The 24,441-nt window shown below is 42.5% G+C and overlaps 1 pseudogene across 1 annotated transcript; it reads right to left on the reverse strand.

The window, feature by feature from the left end:
* Nucleotides 1-1,570: 1,570 nt before the first annotated feature.
* Nucleotides 1,571-24,280, reverse strand: LOC111647638 (uncharacterized; annotated as a pseudogene). Its single transcript, XR_015436565.1, has 13 exons — nt 23,852-24,280; nt 22,366-22,496; nt 17,675-18,607; nt 15,167-15,233; nt 14,290-14,505; nt 14,006-14,150; nt 13,202-13,336; nt 12,103-12,296; nt 11,530-11,557; nt 8,515-8,582; nt 6,948-7,030; nt 5,273-5,378; nt 1,571-2,910 (listed from the first exon to the last, which is right to left on the reverse strand). The product of XR_015436565.1 is annotated as an uncharacterized LOC111647638 (transcript).
* Nucleotides 24,281-24,441: the final 161 nt, after the last annotated feature.

Raw genomic sequence — 24,441 nt, forward strand, 5'->3', positions numbered from 1 at the left:
AGCTCTATTCCGAGTTCCCTCCGTATGTTCAAGCAGCTCACCCTCTCTCTAAAGTTGAGCCCAGCGACTTACAGAAGAACCCATGTCAGAAATGAAAGTGACGAGGCGTGTCAGGCCCAACAATGTCCAGAGCCATCAGCATCTCAGGGTGAATCTCACCCACACCCAGCACTTTGCTGCAGACAAGCTTCTTCACTATCTCAGTGATCTCTGCCAGGGATATGAGTGAGGCTTCCGACGAGTCTTCAGACTCTGCCTCCTCCACACAGGGCATGTTATTCAGGTTCAGGAGTTCAGGAGGACACTGCTGCTTCACGAGATCCCTGGGCCAGCCAAGCCCGAAAGGGCTTCTTCTTTGGCCTGACCACTTCTCTTACCACTGGTGTCAACCTGCAGGTTCTTAGGTTGCCGCCTCAACAGGCTCTGATGACTTTATGACCACAGCTCCTATCTGCTGCCTCTGTAATCTCCCTGCCATCTGATCAAACTCACCACCAGGTGGTGATCAGTGATCAGCTCTGCACCTCTCTTCACCCATGTATCTAAGACATACCAATGATCTGATGATACAACCACAAAGTCGATCATCATTCTTTGACCGATGGTATTCTGGTGCTATGTACACTGATGAACCATCTTACGCTCGTGTTATGCCCAAGCCATGACTAGCACAGACGTCTAATTACAGTTTCAGACTGGAGAGGCTGTTCCTCCCAATTATTTTGATGTCTCCTAGCAGAACTATAGTGTCCAGACAGAACCATTTCCAGGACACCACCCAGAGACTCCAAGAAAAACTGATACTCTGAGCTGCTGTTTGGATAATCACACATAACAGCCAGAGCCTTCCCCTCAGCGACTCACATCACTCACATAGTCACATATCCTCTCATGCTGTGAAATTTCCCCGCCAGAGAGGTGACAGTCCACGTCCCTAGGATCAGTCTGCCACACTGGGAGTCAGCACGCCCAGGTCCCCACCTTTGCCTGCCGCCCAGCCTGCATAAGGACCTGACCCCAGTGCCCATCCTCACAGGTGGTGGGTCCACAAGATGGTTGCTCCATGTTGTTTTTTTGGGGCTTAGCCTGACTGGGCCCCTTGGGTAAAGGTCCGCCCCCCAGAAGTTTTCCAGCAAGCTCCCCTCCCAGGTCTGACTCCAGGAGGGGGCCCCAGCTTCCCAAGGTGCTGCACTTCCATCTTCACTGATCCATTTGTGTTTTGTGAATTGCTCTTAGTCTGGCCCCTCCCCTGGGACCAATTTATTATGAGATCCTACTCGGGGCTTTCGTCTCCAACACAGCTCCCAGGATCACCAGGACACATAAGCTACTCCACCACATTAAAGTGCACTTGTTTGATATGATATGATATGATATATTTATTTTTCATGTATATATTTTATTTTTCTTTCAAAGTTATATTACCGTTTTATTCTTTTATCTTTATCGAGACATTTTGTAATAAATGTCAATGTATGTATTTTATTTCTTTTATGATGATGCAGAGGATGTGGATTCAGGATGTTTTGCCACTTTTCACAGTGGCAGAAGTAAAAATGACAAACACGCATTTGGAGGCTGTTTTGTAATGTCTTATTGTAAACATGTATAAATAACACCAGCACAGGACATTATTCAGTATGTTAAAAACATTCCGACATTATAAGGTGCCCTAATGAATTCATATGCACATTTCTAACATTTAAAACAAGTGTGTGGCCAGCTGCTTCAGTCTCGTCTGGCTGTGTGTGTGTTCACTTGCTCATGTGGAAACTCTGGTGGTGGACCAGGTTTCCCAGCACAGAGAAGCTCTTGCCACACTTGGTGCAGCTGTAGGGTCTCTCTCCGGTGTGGACGGCCTGGTGCACCTTGAGGCTGCAGGCCTGTGAGAAGCGTTTCCCACACAGGCTGCAGCTGTGTGGATGCTCATGTGTCTCTTGATGTGGCTGGACTGGGAGAAGTGCTTCCCGCACTGAGCACAGCTGAATGGTTTCTCCCCTGTGTGCACCCACTAGTGGGTTTTCAGCTGGTGCAGGTGGATGAAGGGCTTCTTACAGAAATGGCAGTTGTAGATCCTCTCCCCGGTGTGGGAGTGCTGGTGAACCACCAGGTCTCTGGAGGTGCAGAAGAGGTGGCCGCACTTCTGGCAGGTGAACACTCGCTCTGTGCTGCTCTGAAAGCTTCTGTTCCTGGAGTTGGAGGAGGCGTTATTGAAGGAGAAGCCAGTTAGACAGTCTGACGTCGAAGAGTTCCCACAGCTGCTCCCACTGCTCAGTAAAGAAAAAGAAGAGGATGACAATGACTCTTCCATGCCTGTGACTCCATCTGTGGACTTTCTATGAGGACCTGTCAGAGACCGGGCCACCTCTGGAGACAAGAACAGGTGATCAAAGGAGGATGAGTCCAAGCTGTTGATGTCCAGCTGTGCCGCTTCACTCTTTGTGTTGTGACTATTAATTACTCTGCTGTTACTCACACACTCACTACTAGTGACAGTGTCATATATCCTAAAAGCTTCAGACCAGGAAGCTTCAGTCTTCAGTTTGACTGCCTCTCCACTCCAGTCTGCCGCCGCACCACACAAACCCTTCACTCCAGTGTTTGTTAAAGGAAGCTCTCTTTTCATCAGTGGACCCTCTACATCAGGGACGGGACGTCCACTGGACTCAGCAGACTCAGAGACTCTGGGATCCACAACATGCTTGTCTTCTTTGGTCAAGTCTCTGTTTGGACCTCTGTGGCTCTGAGTCCTGGTCTCCCTCGCCCCCTCTTTCTCTTCCTGCTGCTGAGCTTCAAGTCTGCCAAAGTCCTGTTTTTCAAAGCGATGTGACACACTGTCTGTGGGTATTTCTGCTCCAGCACTCAGAGGGTGGACGCTCTCAGCAGCAGGAGACAGAGACTGAGGTCCAACTAAAGAATGAACAGAGAGAAGAAGATTTCGATCAATCTTTTATTCTAACTCTCATTCAGAACAATTATGTCACTGCTGCAACACTGTCAATTCACTCAGCTACCATCAGACCACAACCTGGATTTAAACAGAGATTACACACAGTCACCCTAAAGGCTGATTTACAATGTGACATCACCTGTAGTGATCGGTTCAGGGGAATAATAATATTAATAGTGAACACCCTGCAAATGTTTTCAATGTCGCTTTGAAGTCAGATACAAGAAAAAAAGGTTAACTATAGGGCTGCTCAATTATGGCAAAAATCATAATCATGATCAATATTGAGATCTCGATTATTTAACACAATTACTAATTGACTTTGGAAACAGCATGCATTTATTGAACTTTTAACAATTTTTTTTTCTTTTTTACAGTGGACTTTCTTGAACTTTAATTACAATTGAATGGAAAAACAAATTTTAAAAATATTTTAAAAATGAGATACATAAATAAAACAATAAATAATAACTTAATATACAGTATACAATATAATATACAATATAAAATTAATAAAATAAATTAAATCAAAATAAATAAGCTCAGCTATGTTGTAACATTAGTGTACCTCCACAACCTACTAAAACATGTTGTAGTGCACTGCACAAACACACTGAAAACTCCACAACATATGTTCAACATTTTGGTAAACTATATTCAACATATTCCGGTCAGCAACTCAAAAATTTCAATTAAATTTGTTGCGAAACAGACTGCAGCACAATAATCGTTTTATCTCGATTATCTTGTTTTCATAATCGCTAGAAGCCAAAACCAGTAATTGAAAATGAAAGAAATAAGAAAATGAGATCAATTGCCCAGCCCAAGTTCATTATCATTTAAACAAAGCTGACTGCTTTCATGTGGATGTAAATAATACAAGATGAGATAGTTTATGCATCATGTAGACACCTTTCAGAAGATGTATCTGTGATAGTGCAGGGTGCAGGCTTCATGGCTCCTCCACTGTATGAATGTATGAATGTGACTTCCAGTGTAAAGTGCTTTGAGAAGCAGATAAGACTGGAAAAGTGCTATATAAGTGCAACCCAGTTACAATTTACCAATCATTTATCTGTTAATGAGGACCTATTATGGCCATTTTTAGTGTTCGTCATTTATTCCTGGCGTCTGTTAAAGTAGATTTACATGCTTCAGTGTTTCGAAAAGACATTAATTTTCTTCTTCTGTACATCTTATACACTACTCTATCTATCCACCTTCACAAGCTGGACTGGAGCAGAAAACAAGCATACCCACTGTCAGACAGCCAGACGGAGGGAAATGGCAGAAATGTGGAGAAAAGTGCTGCGACTTCACAACCTCTTCAGAACCTCTTCCACTACTTCACCGTCCTGCTGGTTTATGATGCTGGTAAATCTGAATTAATTATACTTTAGTACTCATAGTTACTGAAAAATGAACTGAGCAGTTAAACTGTGGATAATTTATCCGAGCTGGCGGATAATGAACGACGATTGAACATTGAAATATTGTGTTGCTACACTGCTTCTCAGTAACATGATCAGGCAGCCGTTGACCGGGTCAAACCTCACAGATACACAACAATAATGCAGACTGACAGGCTGTGAGCCCAGTTCGGCCACATTAAGTGTGAACTGCCTTGTCTTTCAGAAATAACCATTGCGATAATCAAGCCTCTAAACTGTGCGTGGTTTTTGAAGCAGTGCCGGGCTCACATTGTAATATTTGGAACAGTGGAGGGAACCATGGAAAAAATGTAGTAAAAAAGTAGATTTCTCAAGGCAATTGTGAACATGGTGTCTTTTGGCATGGCTACAAAACTAAAGAAAACTCTTCATTAAGTAGTTATGTGCTTTGCCTTGTGTAGGGGCATGTCATCACAACGGGTGTCCAGCTTTCAGGTGGGCAGCACCAAGAGACACTTTGACATCACTAGGTCCAGGAAGTAATGTCTGGACCACCAGCGAGGCGTTTCATATGAAGGAGAAAATTGGGTTTTGCCCTGACAGAGATCCTCCCTTTGGTGTGAACTTTGAGCCTTGTGACTCTGTAAAACATTTATATGCATAAAAAACTATAACACAGTATAGGAGAGGAAAAACTCAGAAAAGCATAACAGGTCCTCTATCTAGCTTTAATGCTTTCAAATGTGTGTTTCTGTGGGGTAAATGTTTCAGCGTCATTATGGTGTGGGTGAGATTGAGCACATTTACTCCTTCACCTTGTAGCTTTCACATGACATGCAGACATGTTCTGTTATCGGGTCAGATTGCTGTGGGCGCAGCATTCTGACGTAAAATTACTAACACATTTCTGTTTTAAGTCCTTCATACGTACTGCTGCTGCTAGCAGCTGTCTGAGGGTCTTCCAGTTGCTCCTCCAGCCTTTCCCTCTTTATCACAGTCACCTCTGCCTTCACTGGCTGCTCCGTCACTTCCACCAGCTGAGAGACACAAAACATGTATGTCAAGTCTTCACTGCTGCTGCACTACAAATCTGATATGTGCTTGGCAGAGGTATCAGCAGCCAGGAATGTTAACGTTTATTTTTTGTTCTTCATTCATGCAGTTGTGTAGATAACAGCCATACATTGTAAATGCTACTTTCACAGTCTTTAACAGGCTAATAAAAATGAATTTCTCACCTCTATGTACACACAAGGATGGGGGCACAGACTTGAAAAAGCCCCCCACCCTTCCTAAGTAGTAATAGCAGGACACCCACACTGAAAATGATTTTTGCTTCTCTTTATGGTCATTTTGAGTCTTTTTTGTATTTGCATCACTTTGTTGTTGTTTTAATAGTGTCCATTTGAGTCTCTTTGTAGTAGTTTTGCCACTTATCCATTGTGGTTTTCAGTCTCATAGTAATTCTGGCATCTTTTTGTTGTTATCTTGAATCTATTTGTTGTGGTTTTGCATCTCTTTGTTGTCATTCTGAGTGTCTTTGTATTAGTTTTACATCTACTTGTTGATTTGGCTCTTTGTTGTAGTTTTACTGTTCTTCTTGTTTCGAATCTCTTTGGAGTCATTCAGGCTTTATTGTTGTTGTGAATCTCTTTGTTACTGTTTATAGTTTTGTATCTGTTGTTCACTTTCAGTCTCTCTCTAGCTGTTTTGAATCTCTGTTATCGTTTGTATGTCTTTGTTGTCATGCTGCTTGTACTCATTTGAAAAGTCTTGGCAGTGGGTTTGCTTGTTGGCTCCTTATTATGAAGCACATACAAGAGTGTATGCACAACAGGTTTTCCTCTGAAAATGTCTTGGAGTAAAGATTATGTTTGTCACATTATGTGTCACCAGAGCTGTAGCTGCTGAGTTTAAACTCCAGTACAGTACAGTACAGTAAAATATGCACCTGTGATCCAACCTGTAATAATTTACTGTCTCTGTTCATTATCGTATGTAGATTTATTTTTATTGAAATGTGGTGATACATCTGTATATACTAGAATCAAGAGTCCACAGAGGCAGCACTGTTGTCAAACTGTATTTATTATGTATTCAGTTTTACCTCCAGACAAACTGGAAGAGTGGTTTCTCTTTTTTCTTGTATGTGCTCTGTCACTCTGGGGCCACTGTAGATTTTAGTCTCTTTCACAGCTTCCACTCATGCACCGCAACCCTGAACTTTTCTAGACATTACCTGGAGGAGCTGGATGTGTGAACAAAAATGTCTGAATCAGCTGTACTGGACATGAATAGAACTGGCTGAGTAGAGCAGGTCATAGTCTGGAGGGAAACTCTGGACAGTGTCTGCAGAATCAGGTCTGGACTGTGTCCGGGGTTCATATGTAAACACAGCATTTGTAATCGGTTTGTGTCTCTTTGACTCATTTTGAATCTCTTTGTAGTCTGTCTGCACCTCATTAAAATCTCTTTGAGCGTCTTTTACCATCTGAGACCTGAGACCCCCTACCCCTGGTGCCAGAGCCTAGTCGGCTCGTCACTTGTCTCTGACGTGGTGAGGGGGGAGATGGACAGAAGGAGAGATGAAGTGAGACGAGACTGACCTGCTGAGAGTCAGGATTCTCTGGGGTGGTGGACTCAACTCTTCTGTTTGTAACAACAGGAGCATCTTCTTCAAAACCATGATCTGTTGATGGACAATCACAAGGTTTGTTGTATGTTTACACATCTGATTAAACTCACAGGAACATGAACACTGAGTGTCTGCACTGCTGACAGAGACAGGCAGTTTATGACGTCATAACACACACCATGATCATCCAACCACACACACACAAACACACGACTGTTTGTTTCACTACTATTACTAGGTGCTGCTGCGCTCAGTACATACACTGATTGTCTCCTTGTCCCAAACTACACTTACTGCTCCACACAACCCAACCCCACCCCACGACATCCACGTGAGTCTACAACGCCACCTACTGTGCTCCACACCCAGGGGGACAGTAACCAAGTACATTCACTTGAGTACTGGTCTTAAGTATATTTTTGACTATGTATACTTGAGTTTTATTCTGTTTGAAAACTTCTGACTTTTACTCCTCTACACTTAAAGACAATTACTGTTCTTTTGACTCCACTACATTTCTATGAAGGACTCTACAGGTTTAATATCATATTCTACAATGTTTTTATTTAGTCATCCACTTCTGTAAATGTGGAACAATACAACAATGATTGACATTAAAAATTTACTTTGGAAAACTTCAGTATTTTTAAATCTAATACGCCAGTACTTTAATTCAGGTAGTTGTATTGGAGTCATATCTGACCAGCAGGAGCTACACTGTGACTCAAGTAAAGCAGCTGTTGGACTTTGTCACCTCTGTCCAGACCACAGTTAACAGTTACGTTGTGTAGACGAATCACTGTCTGTTTCTCCACGACCGCAGCTTCAGTGTTTTCTCATCAGAACAGCAAGATGCCCTATCTACTATGACTTCATTATTATCTTTGACAAGGAGGTTCTGTTTGCACCAGTGTTTGTTTGTTTGTTTGTTTGTTTGTTGTCAGCAGGAATACACAAAAAGAACTGGACCATTTTGCAACAAACTTGATGGAAGGAACGGACAAAGCCATTACATTTGATTTTCCTCAACATTGTAAGATAGAACATTTTTTCTAAAGTTTGGTATGGATGTTTTGATGTAAAAAAAACAAAAAAAAAACCAACAGACATATTTATGGTGTTGAGATTTATGACTTTCCAAATCCAGATAATAATGTGGATCTGACAGACGCGCAGGACAGTTTGGCCTTGGTGGAGGTCTGTGTTCTGCTGAGTGTCAGTCTAGTTGTTTATAAAATGGTGTGTAAAACATAATGCCCATAGAGATGTATTCAAATGTCTTGTTTTATCTGATCAACAGTGCAAAGATATTCGTTTCCTTATCCAGTGAGACAAACATATTATGTTCTCACACCTTGAAACACTTTAAGAACAAAAACAATTGTTTATTTTGTGATCCAGTCTTGTGGATCAACTCATCCGACTAATGACTGACAAACTGACTAATCCCTGCAGCATCAACACAAAGCTCTCAGCAGTCAGAAGCTGTACTGATGTGAAAATGTCAGGTTTATGACTAGACCCTGGTGCAGCCTCGCCTCTCCTAGTGCAGGTGACCACCAGCGACGGCACGGTCCCTCTGTAGGAGCGCCCCCCCTGCCCGGACCTCCATCAACCGCAGGCGGCTCTTCAGGCCCAGGTTCTCCCTCTTGCTACGGGAGATCTCCAGCCTCAGGGCCTGGAAGCCGTCGTCCACCAGCTGACGTTAGCCAGCACGTCCATGATGGAGGCCAGCTGAGAGTGTAGCTTCACACAGCTCTCCATCAGCCCGCTTCACCTCCACGGCTCTCCCCGCCAAAAACCCGCTGTCTGAGTGTTTGTTCAACAGCGACACAGGGACGGTGACTCTCCGTTACGTCCGCCCTCAGAAACGGTTCTTCTCAATAAAAATGTTACTGTTTACATCCGGGTGTTCTCCGCTTGTTCCTGCCTGTGCCGTGACTACCCGAGTACACACGAACATTAACGATTACACTCATCTTTTCATTTCAGTATTTTATTATTTCAAATGTAACTTTATTCAGCTTCTGTTCATCAACAGCATATGTATATAAATATTTAATATTTAGGTATCTCGGGTATCATATTTGCTAGTATGGCCTTTCTCGTATCCCCTTATCTCAAGATAACAAAGCTCATTATCCCGAGATACCGAAATGTTATATAATATCTGGTTGTCTTGGAACAACTTAAAATTGTGAAAAAATCGAGAGATTACGTCTTTATTCCGGGATGACAAAAATCGTTTTCTCCTGATATCTCGTTATCTTGGAATAACGAAAACTCATGAAAAATGTTTTAGATTTATTGTTTGTATTGGTTGTATTATTATTATATTGTATCTTGCTATTACAATACAAAAAAATGTGAAGAAAATCGAGATATTACAATATCTCATTAACTTGGAATGACAAAAACTCCTTTAAAAAATCTAGCTATTATAATATCTCAGGATAACAAAAAATCATTTTCTTTGGATAACGAGCTGTGTTATCTTGAGAAAACAGGATACACAATAGATGGATGGATGGATAGATAGATAGATAGATAGATAGATAGATAGATAGATACTTCATCTGTCCCCTATGGAAAATTAATTTATCAATTTATCAAATTATAGGAATTTATTCATTAGAATATGGAGAAAATGTTGTTTCATATGTTCCTGTGTGATCACGTGTTCTTTAGCATGATGGTGTTACACAGGTCTGATAAACTGTTAGGCAAGAACAGTTTAGAACCAAATTATTTTTAATAAAATGTCAGAAGTTACTGAAGTAAAAGGAAAAAGATAACTAAATTTGCATGATATTGAAATAATACAAAACACAAAATTCACCCAGACACAATTATCAGCAGCCTTCACTCATATTTGTTTGCAGAACCTTTGGCAACAGTGAGGGCTCTGAAAGTTTCCTGTAGCCATCTAGAAGCTCCTTGCACCTGTTGCATTTTTTAATGGCAGATTTCTGCTTTACAAAGGTTTTCAATGGGATTTCAGTCAGGACCAATTTAAAACATTACATCTTCTCTGTAGTGCTGCTGGACATGAGCTTTGGGTCATTGTCCTGCTGAAAGACCAGAGACCTTCGTTTCAGGTTGTGTTTTTGACTCTGGGAAACGCTCTGGCTCTAAAATACCTGGGTAAGCTACCTTTAATATGTTCAATGCCTCCAGTTGCAGAGGCAGTGAAACAGAGCCTCCCCCATGTGTCACTCAAGGCTGGGTGAAGGCTGGGTGAAGCCTGGGTGAAGGCGGGGTGAAGGTGGGTCCTTATGGGCCTCATGTTGTTGCCTATAAACAAACTGATGTGTTTCTCGACTGGGGTTTCATCTTCCATTGAAGAAGTGTGTTACGGGGGGCTCTGGCTCAAGGTGACCATGGATGTTAAAAACACCTGGGGATTTTCTTTATTAAAACCATTCATAAATGGTTAAAAATACCCCCCCCCAAAAAAAAAAAACTTTCAAAAGATAAAAAGTAATAAGAAAACCTAATAAAAGAATAAAAAAAATAAAAAAGACAGAGAAAGGACCTACAACACAGGGAGGCAGCGGGAGTTTTGATTATTATAAAATTCTCCTGACTGCCATGTACTCTCCCAACTGTTGGATAAAAAGGGATAAAATATGTTACAATGACAATTTCTCCAATAAGAACAAATTTAATAGAATATGTAAAAGAAATCAATTAATAAATAGAATTATAATTTCTATTAAATAATTTGATAGAATCTTAAAAATAAATATGTAACATAAATACAAGATAATATATGCACTTGGATAAAACAAAGCAAGACAAGGTTAGTAATAGTTAAAATATACAAAGAAAACATGCAATTATATAAAATGTATGAAAAAAATAAAAAAATTCAAACAAGATCAGATAATATAAGTGTTACAAAAAGTGCTTAAAATCATAAAAACACGGTTAGTAAAATAAGTGTATGTGTATATATATATATATATATATATATATATATATATATATTACATGTTATCGGTATCTGTATGTAATAAATAAAAATAATTTAGATATTTAAAAGAAAAATTTAAAGATATTAATAGGTAAATAGATTATTAAATTATGGGTTAAAAGTTAAATTGAAAAAATTGTCATAAAACATAAGTTCCCTAATTTTTATGTTTTTTGTATAGTTTTACATTTTTGAGGGTTCCTATATTTTTAAAGGAAGTTAAAAAATGCAGGCGGCTCCTATATCCCACTTCTTATTTCTTTCAATCTATTAAAATTACATTATTCCTCTCCATGTGGATAAAAAGTGCTTAAAAGTTAGGGCATGCAATAAATTAAAACTTGAACGGTACCAGCCGTTCGTTAAAACTATAAATCATTTAAATTGACAAATAATAATTAAATAAGTCCACACATAAATAAAAGTATTTACAAGATAAATAAACATGAAAATTAAAAGTTAGTAAAAAACATCAACCGGTGTTATATATACAAGAGGGGTCACAGGAGAGGGGTATATAAAATGTATAAAATAGAATGGGGGGTGATTAAGATCAATAAAACAAGGTCCACCGCACTGCATGAAGAATTTCCTCATAAAAGAACCTGTAGGGAGAGATGAGATCATAAACAGTTCAGGAGGTTAGTAAAAAAAGTTTTTACTAAAATATGGATTGAAAAATGGGAATGGTTCCACTAACATTTTTCATTTAAACCTGTGGGGTCTATTGTTTTTGATAAGTGGATCCTTTTCGTCTCCGCACTCGTGCCGTTCCCACTATTCATTTTATATATGTGTGGTTTTATTCTCATGTTTAACTCGTTACCCGTTTCCCCGATGTATAAAATATGGCAGGCCCTGCATCTGATTGCATATATAGCATTTCTTGTTTCAGGTTTTAAGGCCCGCCACAGTTTAATGCCTGTTTTTGCCTGTGGGTTAAAAATGTAGGGGAGACGGATAAAATCAATTTCCGATTCTAGAAGCGCTTCCTTATTGCAATTTGCTTTGTTATTAAAAGCCGTGTGAGTTAAAATATATAATAAAAAAAATGATTACGTCGGTAAGCGGAGATCAGACGGCACTCTTCTACAGCCCTCCCTCGCCCCCTGAAAGTTTGTCTTTAAAGTTCTTAAAAACTTTGTGTTACCGTCAGAGTATGTGATGACCATAGGGACGAGGGACAGGCTGGACGGCTGCGTTATGATGTTGTAATTTTGGGTGAAGGTGCCGTTGACCTCCGCTTTGATGCTCCCAAGGAAGCGCCTCGAGAAGCCCCTGAGCCTCAGCGCACCATAAAGGGTTCGGGTGGACTCCTCCACATGCTCCGGGAAGGTGCGGATTCTGTGGAAGCGTATCAGCTGGGACTTTATCAGACCCCTGTACGTGTGATTAGGGTGGAAGCTTGACTAATGCATGGCGATCCGTGTCCTTGAAATATACTTTAGTAGCTAGATTTTTGCTATGGTCGTCAGAGTCACAGAAGAAGACCCGTGTATTCAGGAATTCTATGGGGGTTTATTGAAAATATTCTGAATGGCAGCAAGGCCGAGTGGAGTTTCTATGTTAGTGTATAGTGAATCTATGTGTATGGAAAAAAGGAGAGTGCGGCTGGGTACCTGCAGGTTTTTTATTTTATTAACAAATTCATATGTGTCTTTTATATAACTAGGGTGGATTTTGAGAGTGGGTTGATGAAATGGTCTATCTATTCCGTTATTCTATATGATTCTGATCCGCAGTCGCTGACAAAAGGGCGGCCGACCGGAACAACAGCAGGGTCCGTCCACGTCTGAGGAGGCTTATGGATCTTCGGGAGAAGATAGAAGAGACGGGGCCTGGGCTCATCTGGACCGTCCAAGTATTTTTTCTGTTTTGCATTAATATATTTTTTATGGTATAGAGTGTCTGTGATGTTCCTGATTAATATTTGTGTTTCTAATTGTAATGAATGTGAAAGTGGTTTGTAATAAATGGTATTGTTTGTCTAAGTACTTATAATGTATACTTGTTCTTATGGAACTATTTGTCCCCCTTTGTTTGCTGGTTTGATGATTATGTGATTGTTATTGCCTAGTGATTTAATTATTTGTTTTTGTTGTTGGGTTATGTTCTGCTGTCTATGTGGGAGGGGGTGCCATTTCCTGAATGTTTGTGTGTTTTTATCTATTAACTGTTGGATTTGGGGTGAAATATTATCTATGTGAGGTTCCCAGAAGGACGGTCCAGTGAAACCTACAGGTTCACACCTCTGTGCCCCGTGAAAATGATCCAGGAGTTTCAGCCTCCTATGGAAGACATGGAGGTCCCCCCTGAGCTCCGGCCGGGTTGGAGGTTTGGGTGTATGAATGTGAGTCCCTTTTCCAGTATCTCCAGCTGTGCGGCTGTTAAGGAGAGTGTAGAACAGAGGTTAGTAATGTTAGAGCTGAGGGGGGTTGTGTTGAAACAATGACCCCCCGTTACCAGTTTAATTGTTGTGACCAGTAATTGAAGATGAGTGTGGCTGTGTCCTTCGTCCAGTGAATGAGGTCTTTGGGACAGGTCTGGAAAGGAAGCGGGTTTATTTCTGAAAGGAAGGTGCATTTATTGGTTATACGTAATACTGTTCAGTTTGGTGAGAAGTTCCTGTTTTTTGGACTCCAACCTGTGGGAAAACTTTATTACATGCGTTTGGAAAGATGTTGTGGCTGGTTTTCGATAGTTGTTGCAGTTCTTTCCAGGTGGTTGTGGCTTCCTGTTCTTGTAGGCAGTTGTTAAGTCCTGCAGATATTACTATGTGTTTGGTATTATGATGAAGTGTGAGTTTCTTTAATATTGCATTTATGTGATGAAATGTGGCTCCAGGATAGCTGTCAATCTGAATGTTTGGATTAGTGAAGCGTGGGATGCGTGACAGGTTGGAGTCCCCTATGATAAGGGTCTCCTTCTGTACCTCCAACGACCATTCCTGTAGTTTTCTAAATGTACGTGGGTGTGTATGTGGTTCCGGGCGCCCTGGGGAGCCAGGTGGAGCCACAGAAGCCCTGTTAGAGTTTGAGGTGGATAATTCAGACGTTGAGGAAGAAATCAGCTTGTTGCTTTTCCTCTTTTCAGCCGACATCATCGTGTCATTATCCACCTCAGTGGTTATTTCTCTTTCACAGGGCTCTGTGGCAGACAGCTCTGGCTCCCTCTGCTGTTGATGTGGTGTGGTGTTTTCTGTGGATGGAGAGGATGAAATGGTGTTACTGCAAGGTAGAGCAACATTACTGATAATCTGTGGTTGCTCTTGGTGAAAACTGTTGGGTGAAAAGGGAGGGTCGGAGGGGGGGACCAGAGGGTGGGCCTGGGACTCAGCCCGTGCCAACCCGAGACGCTCCAGTTGTTTCCTTTGTGACTGGGTGGATTACCACTTTCACCTGGCGTCTCTGGTTTCTTTTTGGCAGCTGGATCAGGGGCTGAATCACCGTTTCAGGGTCCGCCAACCAAGATGGTGGCTCCATGTCCTCAGACTCACTGTTCTCCTGGCAGTGCAGCAGGGTCTGGGGGGGTCTGTGTTTCTCTGGAGGGTCACCTGATGAGTCACAGCAAAGAGACGCACTTAGATTAAAAAAAACTTTTTCACACAATACAAACATGTCAGCTCAAAGATTCAGAACTAAAGCTGTGTTCATCCCTGCTGAACATCTGTGAGCATCATCTTCATTATCGATCAATTATCACTTTCATCTATAACATGTCAGAACACAGAGACAAGTCTTTGTCCCAGTTTGTCCAGGGAGACATCTTCAGATCAAAGGTTCAAAGGTCACAAAGACAGGAAACTATTTCAGAGGCTGCAAACAGCAAAAAGATGAATCTGTTATCTAACATGACTGAAGCTGATGAGACGATCAAATTTAACCAGAGTGAAGGTGGTGATTCACTGCAGCTTTTTGACAGACGACAACCTGCAGCAAGCTGGCAACTGGTGAGTGTGTGTGTGTGTGTGTGTGTGTGTGTCAGTGAGTCTCACTATGTCACTGACTCTTGCATCTTCCTTCATCACCGTGAACACACACACTGTCCTGCTGCCACACGCACTCACTACAACACCAAATGTTGAAAAGTTTGCAGCTGAAATAGTCCTCAAATCCTGCACTGTTTCCTCCTGTTTGATAAAAACTAAGTGAACATAGTGAATTCAGTGGCACTTCCAGCACAGGAAAGGATGCCACAGAAAATCAGACGGATACCTTGGACTTGATCAGTCTTTTCCTCCTGGCTCTGAGGGATGCTCAGGTTTTTCAGATGTCCCTGGCCCTGGAAAAAAGAGGGAAGCATTTAGCTGAGCAGTATAATTTCAGACAGGAGTCAATAATGGAAACATACAAACATCAAATTCTTGGAAAATATGATTTATTGGCATATTCACACTTTCAAACGTGTTCAAGTACAAGCGTATGAGTAAATCTGTGTTCTTTGGAAAGCTCATCACTCTGATACATTAAAATGGTTTAACATGCAGAGACATCTCTGAGGACAAGGAACAGGAGTTGTGAAGCTCAGTGATGCTTCAACAACAAGGACACTTCACCCATGTCAACAGGTTCCCGCACAATATGAAACACTGAGTCACATACTGTCAGACATGTGTGATCGTACTATGTTCATACGAGCAGAAAACCTTTTCAAATCTTTATTAATTATACAATTAGAAAGGTTTTCTCTGTGCACTGAATACTCTCTTTAAAGCCACTGATGGACTGTGACCACAACCAGGTCTGAGCTGGGACTCATTCACACTGATGTTCTCCTGTTTCTTTTTATCTGGTCTCTCTGTACTTAAGGACTGACAGGTGATTTCACAATACTCATCCAAATATCATGACACTCAAACACATGCACAAAACATTCGGGTTTTTGCTCTTATCCCCACTGAGCTGTTCACATGGCTCATGACAATGAGCCATGACAACCACTAATATTCCTTTTTACAGGTAAACTCTGATTAACTCTCATTAAAAGGTTGGCATTACGATATTTGCACATATCCAACTAGAATCACAGGCTTGTGGTTGTATCCCTGCACCAGAAATATGGTCACAATGTTTCTGCAGAACATTATGCTGCCACGGTGAAATTAACGAATTAATGAATTCTTGCGTTACAGACAAAACCGTGTTGGTGAGGTCACAGTGACCATGACCCTTGAACACCAAAATCTAATCAGTTCATCCTCGAGTCCAAGTGAATGTTTGAGCCAAATCTGAAGAAATTCCCTCATGGTTTTCCTGAACTATCCTGTTAGCTGAAGCATCATTCCTCTGACTGTTGCCATGGTGACAGTCATGCATAAAAACAAGTGTGTTTCTCCTTCTGTCTGTAAATCATCTCTGCCTCAGCCAAAGTTAATTTCTAGTTTATTTGTATAAAACAGAACTGAACAGGTGAGAGGCAAACAGCTGAAAAACCTCCACCTGAGACACAAAATCCACAGACGAACATCAGTATGCATGAAAAGGTTGTGAGTTAAGAAGGAACAGAAAAACATGGATCACAAACCACGGCTGACGTCAGTGATTTATTCAGGTGATAAGCGTCTGTAGCATCCATGTCACAGCCTCACTCAGATATGATGTCACAGTGACATCAGAGGACGCAGCGTCACAGCAGAGCAGAGCTAGAGAGGAGGATGAGATGTCTCACTTCTCTCTCAGGTCAAGTCATTCAAGCTGGGTTTTTTTTGTTTTTGTTTAAAAACAAAAGACAAACAGTAAAAACAGAAACTATAAAAAAAACAGAAAAACAGACGTCTTCTTTTTTTATTGTCAGATTAAAAAACACAAAACAAGAACATAAAATCAGAAGAAGTGGTTAAATTTTGGTGTTTGTAAATTCTTTTTTTTTTTTCATTTTTCCTTGTTGAATTGTAGAATGGAGAACAGTAGAGAGGTGACACAAGAGTAAAGGTAAATATTTCAAAATAAAAGCCTCTATAAAGTGTACACAGACAGACAAATAAAGATTTGTTTGTTGCTTTGCATTTATCACAAGTGTGTAATGTATTATCTATTTGCGTAGCTGAAAGCCATAATTAAACTTTGTTTTTTGTTTTTTAATCCGACAATAAATCTGACAGTAAATTTTTTGGTTTAAACTTAAAGAAATGAACTTCAAACCTGCTTTAATTGAGGACAGTTTCTAGAAGACGAGATTATTACGTCCAACAGTGGACAGGCAGAGGCTTCATCCACACTACTACGTCTTCATTTTAAAATGCATCTCTTCTGTAACATTTCCTCCTCCTGTCCAGGCATCCCAGCTAGAGAAGCTGGGATGCCTCTTTCATTCCTGATGTGCTGTGTGTGAAGTGTTGTACTGGACATTCATAATCTCATGGACGGTCTGAATGAAACTTGAGAGTGACAGGAGGTGATGGCTGCTGTCAGTATAAAGTCTGAGGAACGAGCTCATTCACAGTATTTCATGGTCTTTTCTTTTTCATGTCATCTTCATACAGACTGTGTCTCATTAAAGCTGGACTAATTAATTCAGCAGCAGCCATTCACCGCATTTACATTCTGTTACATTCAGTCTTGGTGGTGGAACAGCTGCTCACAGACTGGACTCAGACCTAAGAACTGAACCATGAGTGTATGGATGATGACGTAGCCTTGAGAAGCTCTGAGGCTTCTCATAGGAAAGAGAACATGTCTAGCCCTCTTCAGGGACACTCGAGGGAGTGCTGGTCCTGGGTCTCAGTGCTGGATCTTCTGATGCCTCTTGAGGTTGCTGGGGTGGGAGAAGCGCCGGTTGCAGACAGAGCAGCTGAAGGGCCTCTCTCCGGTGTGGACGTTGTGGTGGATGTCCAGCTGGCTCTGGCACACGAAGCTCTTGCCACACAGCAGGCAGGTGTAGGGCTTTTCCCTGGTGTGCCGGGCCATGTGCTTCTGCAGGTCCAACTCCAGGAAGAAGCGCTTGGTGCAGCTGGTGCAGCCGTACCGACGCTCCATGGTGACGGCATGGTAGAAGGCACGGTGGAAGCCGTGGTGGCTGTGGGTGGAGGGGGGTGCTGGGAGGTGCAGGGCCGGGCCGGGTGCATCACTGGGGGTCGTTCCAGATGTTCTTGGAGGAGTAGACCTGTGGCCTGCTGATTCCAGACGAGTACACTGAATCATGGGTAATGTAGTTTGTTCATGTCTGTCTCTGCCTGCTTCTCCATTTGTCTGGTCTACATGTAACCACTCACACTCCTCTCGCTCCCTGTCTGACGGCCCCCCTACATCAATGACTATCACCTCTGACAGGGGGGACTTGGAGGAGTGTAGCGCAGCCTCAACCCCGACGTCTGTTATATCATCATAGGAAGTTAGCACAGCGTCCCTGCATGCTGTCACGTCAGCGTCTGGCTGGTCGTCCTCTGCTCTGACATCACGTCCATCCTGCTTGGGGCTGTGGGTCCTGTCAATGCTGCTGTCAGTGTCGGCTGAGCTGCCGACAACAAAGGTGACGATGTCAGATCCACTGACCTCCATTTCGTCCTTCGTGGCAGCAGGGAGGAAGGTCTCTGTGTTGGCATCTCCCTCAGTGCCGATGCAGGCATCTAGCGTTGCCTCATGGTTCATGATGGTGGTCTCCACTGCTCCCTCCACCTTGATGATCATTAGCTCCCTCTCCTCCTCAGGCTCTGTTGACTGAGAGGACAAAGAGATTCAAAATGAGGACTAACTGTTCCTGTCCACAGTAATCCCCTCACAGCTGAAGGACACTGTGGACCAACTGAAGGACACTCAAACTGTTCAATACTGCGATGATGATGTGACCTGCGATACATAAACAAATATTGACGTGTGCAGTCTCCTCCATCCTCTTCCCTTGTGTGTGTGTGTGTGTGTGTGGGTGGGGGGGGTTCTGCTGCTTACAAAAGTTTGTGTCAAATTAGGCTGCAGTCTTCACACAGAAAACTTTCCTTTTAGCTTGTTTTTAAGAGTTTACTATTAGCTGATTAGTGATGTAGGACAATGATTGCTTTTTTTACTTGCCACGGTTGTGATGGCACTCATAGGGCTACGACCATAGTTGTTGTCAGCTCCACTAATGACGATCATTCCTAACTGGTCTCCACCGCCACCTCCGTGCTGTGTGTGTGTGTGTGTGTGTGTGAGAGAGAGGTAGGTAGTTTTTTTCTGGTTCATTTGGCTCAGGCGCTGCACCTTGAAAGCCTTGCGTGCATCGCAATGACAATGAAAATAAGATTAATCGATCAGCACTACTGTGCACCTACTGAAAGACACTGTGGACCTATTGAAGGACATCAGCCACAGTGGTAGAAATGGTCTATCCAGGCTTTTTAGTCCCTAGTCTGGGGTTAAGCTCCAAAAAACTGGATCCTACATTTCCCATGATGCAACTCCATAATGCAAGCCAGATGTGAGAGTATACCAGGCAGGTTGGCTCTAATCAAAGACGGCATCAAACACCACAGCTCAGGTTTGTAACTTAGGATTTCTCTTTGTGGTCTCACAGGCTTCTCTTTCGTAGTCCGACGAGAAGTACAAGGACATCATTAACACAGGAAGACGACGAAGGCAATCAGAAAAGGTTGGTTTTCAGTTGATCGGCACACACACACACACAACGTTATGTCCTTTGCGAAGTCCTTCACCGTGAGTGAAAAAGACACAAAGCTCCCAGTTTGTCATCTCTTGACACTTAATTGACACTCTTCTGTCAATCAAAGAAAAGTGTATATCTGGATGTAATTCTGTCACTCAGCCAGTGACTGGCATGTTTACAAGGCTGGAAACAGAGGCCAGAGTGATGGTGGACAGTCCACTAAAATACTTTTGGACCAGACCCTCACAGAAGTACAAAAACACCCTCTGAACATCAGCAGTGTGTTATGTCGGTGTTATCACCAAGCATCAACCTACAGACTGAAACATGAAGCATCAACACTGAGAAACCAAAAGCTACAGTTCCTCTAATGATCACTAGAGTCTGTCTCCAACAGTGACTCAATCCCCATAGACTCCCATGCTAAAATGCTCAACTTTACAGAAGAAATAAACATATTTACAGCCTGGTTAAAAAACTGTTTTGGTCTCTATAGCCATATAGTAAATACCATACAGTAAAACATGTTATATGGTGATAATAATATATGATAAAACTATTAAATTAAAGAGCATCTTTAGGTTACCAGTCAGTCAGTTCACAGGTGCAGACAGCACCGAAATCAACCAATTAATTCCAGTCAGGCTTTTTTCAGTCTGTGCATACAACTGATAATTACTAATACACACTAAGTGTATTAGGAACATGTAGCTAAAATAGATGTAGTCTAATACAACAGTCCAGCTGTAAATCCTCCTTCATGAAGGTTATACTGTTCAGTCTGCATTAAAATAGTTTTAGACAGTTGTTGATTCAGCTGATCACTGTGGAGGGTAGAGTGTGTATCGCATTAAACAGAGGGGTGTCTGTGATTTAGCCTTCCTTCAATGATATAAATGAGGTGGACAAAATAATAGAAACACCTGAACGCCACCGTGATAGTCCTCATTTAACAGTAGTTTTGTGTTGGCATATTTGTTCCAAATCTGTTATCGGTCTCCTTGAATACTGATAATCGGTATCAGCCCTGAAAACATATTGGTCGATCCCTAAAAACATATATAGCCAGAAGCGAATCGTACCCATTTCACTTTGCCAGGCCACAAACAAAGATTTAAGGATGAGGGAACAGGAAGTGCTAAATTAGATTAGATTAGATTAGATTAACTTTATTAGTCCCACAACTGGGAAATTCATTTACCACAGCAGAAAAATAAACATCTATGGAAATATAGATAAAAATACACCAAATATACACTAATAAATACAATATACACAATACACACGAAATGTACATGAAAAAGTGCAAGTTTGCACATGGTCAGGAAGAGCAGGAGTTGTGGAGTCTGACAGCTGCTGGAATGAAGGACCTGCGGAACCTCTCCTTCTTACAGCGAGGATGTAAAAGTCTGCTGCTGAAGAAGCTACTCAGAGACCCTACAGTGTCATGCAGAGGGTGAGAGGTATTGTTCATGATGGATGTCAGCTTAGCTAACATCCTCCTGTCACCTACTTCCTCAATGGAGTCTAGGGGGGCAGCCCAGGACAGAGCTCGCTTTCCGGATCAGTTTGTTGAGCCTCTGCCTATCCCTGTCAGTGCTGCCACCTCTCCAGCAGACCACAGGAAGTAGATGGCTGAGGCCACCACAGAGTCATAGAAGGTCCTGAGGAGAGCCCCACACAGGAGGACCTCAGTCTCCTCAGCAGGTGAAGGCGACTCTGACCCTTCTTGTAGAGAGCGTGGGTGTTGGTGGACCAGTCCAGTTTGTTGTTCAGGTGAACCCCCAGGAACTTGTAGTTCTCCACCACCTCGATGTCCAGTCCCTGGATGTTCACTGGTGTGAAGTGGGATGTCTTCCGCCCGGGGTTCACAATCATCTCCTTTGTTTTGCTGGCATTAAGCTGAAGCTGGATGATCTTGCACCAGCTAACATGCTAATCCAAGTTTTAGGACTCATTCTGTGGTACTCTCTGTAACTAATTTCACCCAAAAGGTGGGCCTATTACTGGAATAATAAGTGACAGTAATACACAAAGTTAAATGGTGGATAGCTACCTTTGGGTTTGGATGGAGTTTAAGTTCACGGGTGAGGGTGGGATGGGGCGGGAGATCAGGGCAACGTCGGCAATAAAGCAGATGTTGTTCTGAGAGATAGAAAGGCCGAAAGGCAAAGCTTTTCATTTACATACCAACCCTCACCTGTGGTTATGAGCTCTTGGTAGAGAACCAAAGAATGAGATCACTGATACACACAGCTGAACTGAGTGTCCTCTTCAGGAGTCAGGGCTCAGCCTTAGAGACAGGGTGAGGAGCTCTGACATCCGGAGGGAGCTTGGAACAGAGCCGCTGCTCCTTCATGTTGAAAGGAGCCAGCTGAAGGGTTCTGGTGGTAAGGATCCTCCTGGGTGCCTGCCATTGGAGGTATTCTGGCCTGGTAGGAGGTCTCGGGGTAGACCCAGTGGAGAGATTATATACGTATCTCATCTGGTGTGGGAACACCATGGGATCCTTCCTGAAGAGGGTCAGGGTTAGAGGGATAGGGACATCTGGACTAGTCTGCTTGACCTGCTGCCACCGCCAATCAATCCTGGGTAAGTGCCAGAAAATGGATGGATGGATGGAATTTATTCCCTTATGTTTTAATTTTTTTTTTTTTTTTATTATTTTTCTGGGTTTTCTGAAAGTGAGAGATAGATAGGGAAAGAAAGAGGGGATGACATGCACTAAAAGGCTGTGGAGGTAGTATTAGCTGAGATGGCTTGGAAGAAAGCAGTCTGCTACTTGGTGAAATGTGCTGGCCTACATGAAGGTGTCAGTGCATTGTGGAATAACTACCTCAGTTTTGGTGGTGGTGACAACCTCCTGGTCAGGATCTTGGTCCAGGTTGATAGGCTGGCTCTTCTGAACACACTGCTGAGACCCTGGACCTCGGTTCAGAAACCTGGTCCTGCCATGCACAGAGGGGCCTGGTAGAACATTAGGAGGAGAATAATTAACCACTAATTACTATAACTAAACACAGGAGAACATCCTCTGCAAACAGAACAGATAGATTTTTCTCAACAAGGGCCTGGTGACCACATATGAGGGATATTATACTGCCACTCAGTAATAGAAATGTAAAACTAATGTCCTCATATGTGGACATCATTTTTCTCAGGTCCCACTCAGCCTAAGTAGCAAAGAGAAATTAAAAATGCACGCCATGCAAGAGTTCGGGTCTTAGGAGGTTAAAGAGGACCTATTATGGCCACTTTAAGTGTTAATTATTTCATTCATACATGCTTTAATGTTCTGAAAAGACATTAGTTTTCTTCTGCTGTACATTTTATACTGTACTCTATTCAACCTCTGTCTGAAACGCTCTGTTAGAGCTCAGTGCTCTTAAAGGCCCCCCTCCTCCCTCTGGAGCTGGAGCCCAGTGTGCTCTGATTGGTCAGCTTGCGGCAACTACCATGGTAACTACATGTTCCGCACATCTTGTGTAAACAAACTTCGTATGACAATATTCATAACTTGGAATATTTTATATTATGTGATACCCTTTTAATTTTTTTAATGTATGGACACTTCCAGATTAAATGAATATAAATAATGGAGGAACAGACATCCACCATAAGTAGTTATGTGCTGTGCCTTGTGTGGGGGTTGTCAAGCTTGCAGGTGGGCAGCACCAACAGAAGTATTGACGTCAATAGGATCAGGAAGTAATGTCTAGACCCCCAACGAGGCGTTTCATACGAAGGAAAAAATTGGCTTTGCCTGAGGAAATTACCTGAAGTTCATAGCGTTGTGACATTAAACACGGGGTTTTCATCAAGGGTGAAAAACTGCAAACAACGGCCATAAAATAGGATGGATGACCGGTTAACAAACAAGCATGAAAGGAACGAACCTTAACCTTAGCATTAAAAGAAAACAGACAGTTTAAGACAGTATAAACACAGAGCTCATGTGATTCACAGACTGACTTGTGGAGTTATTTGTCATATGATTACATGATGATGAATTCCAAATATCCAATGTGGATCAGATCTGATCCAGCATTATTTTTTCTGTTTACAAACGGGGAGCGAAGGGAGGGAATAAAAATCAAAAGTACCATACCAGCAATTGAATGCAAATGTTTTGGCATCATCAGGGTGATCTAAATGCTGTTCCATTCCTCTTTATACCATTTTGAACCCGTTGAGTGCGAGAGGCTGAAAGGGCTCAAAATCACTCACTAGGTGATATCAATTAAGTCTGTCAGGATTCAGGGTTTGGGGACTTGGGGGACACCGGGATTGGACCTATAACGTTAGTGGTGTCGGGGACATACCGGCCAGTGAGTCCTTGTTCTGCCGGTTGAGGAGGCAAACTCCGGGGAAGCGGCTGCTCACGGAGCGCTCCGCTCCCTTCACTCTCTCAGCTCGGTACCGGGCGACCTGCAGTTCAAGCAGTTTGATCTTCCTCCGCAGGAACTCGTTCTCCTTCCGACTCCGGGACATTTCCAGATGAACCACCGAGTATCCGTTATCAACAACTTTACAGATCTCTGCTACAGCCGCGTTAGCCAGCACCTCCATGATGGAGGCGACCTGAGAGTGGAAGTCCTCGGCGGTCGACATGGTCTCAGCCGGCGATCGACACTCGGCCTCAGGAAGAAGATGTGGGCTGTGTCCTGAAGACTGACAGGAAGACAATGGGACAGTGCTATCTGAGACACAGCAGCAAGCTTCGACTGTTTCTGGGAACAACGGAGACAGACGTGTATAATAGGGGGGCGGGGTCTGTATTCATGCGATTCTTCTTCTTCTTCTTCTTCTTCTGCTTCTTCTTCTTCTTCATGTTGTTCTTCTTTTGATTTGATTGGCGGTTGGCTTTCCGATGCATTACCGCAACCTACCGGACTGGAGTGTGGAGCATTAG

The sequence above is a fragment of the Seriola lalandi genome, unplaced genomic scaffold (assembly GCF_002814215.2).
Source record: "Seriola lalandi dorsalis isolate HSWRI2012SDOR001 ecotype SW California unplaced genomic scaffold, Sedor1 jcf7180002055006, whole genome shotgun sequence".
Taxonomy (NCBI): domain Eukaryota; kingdom Metazoa; phylum Chordata; class Actinopteri; order Carangiformes; family Carangidae; genus Seriola; species Seriola lalandi.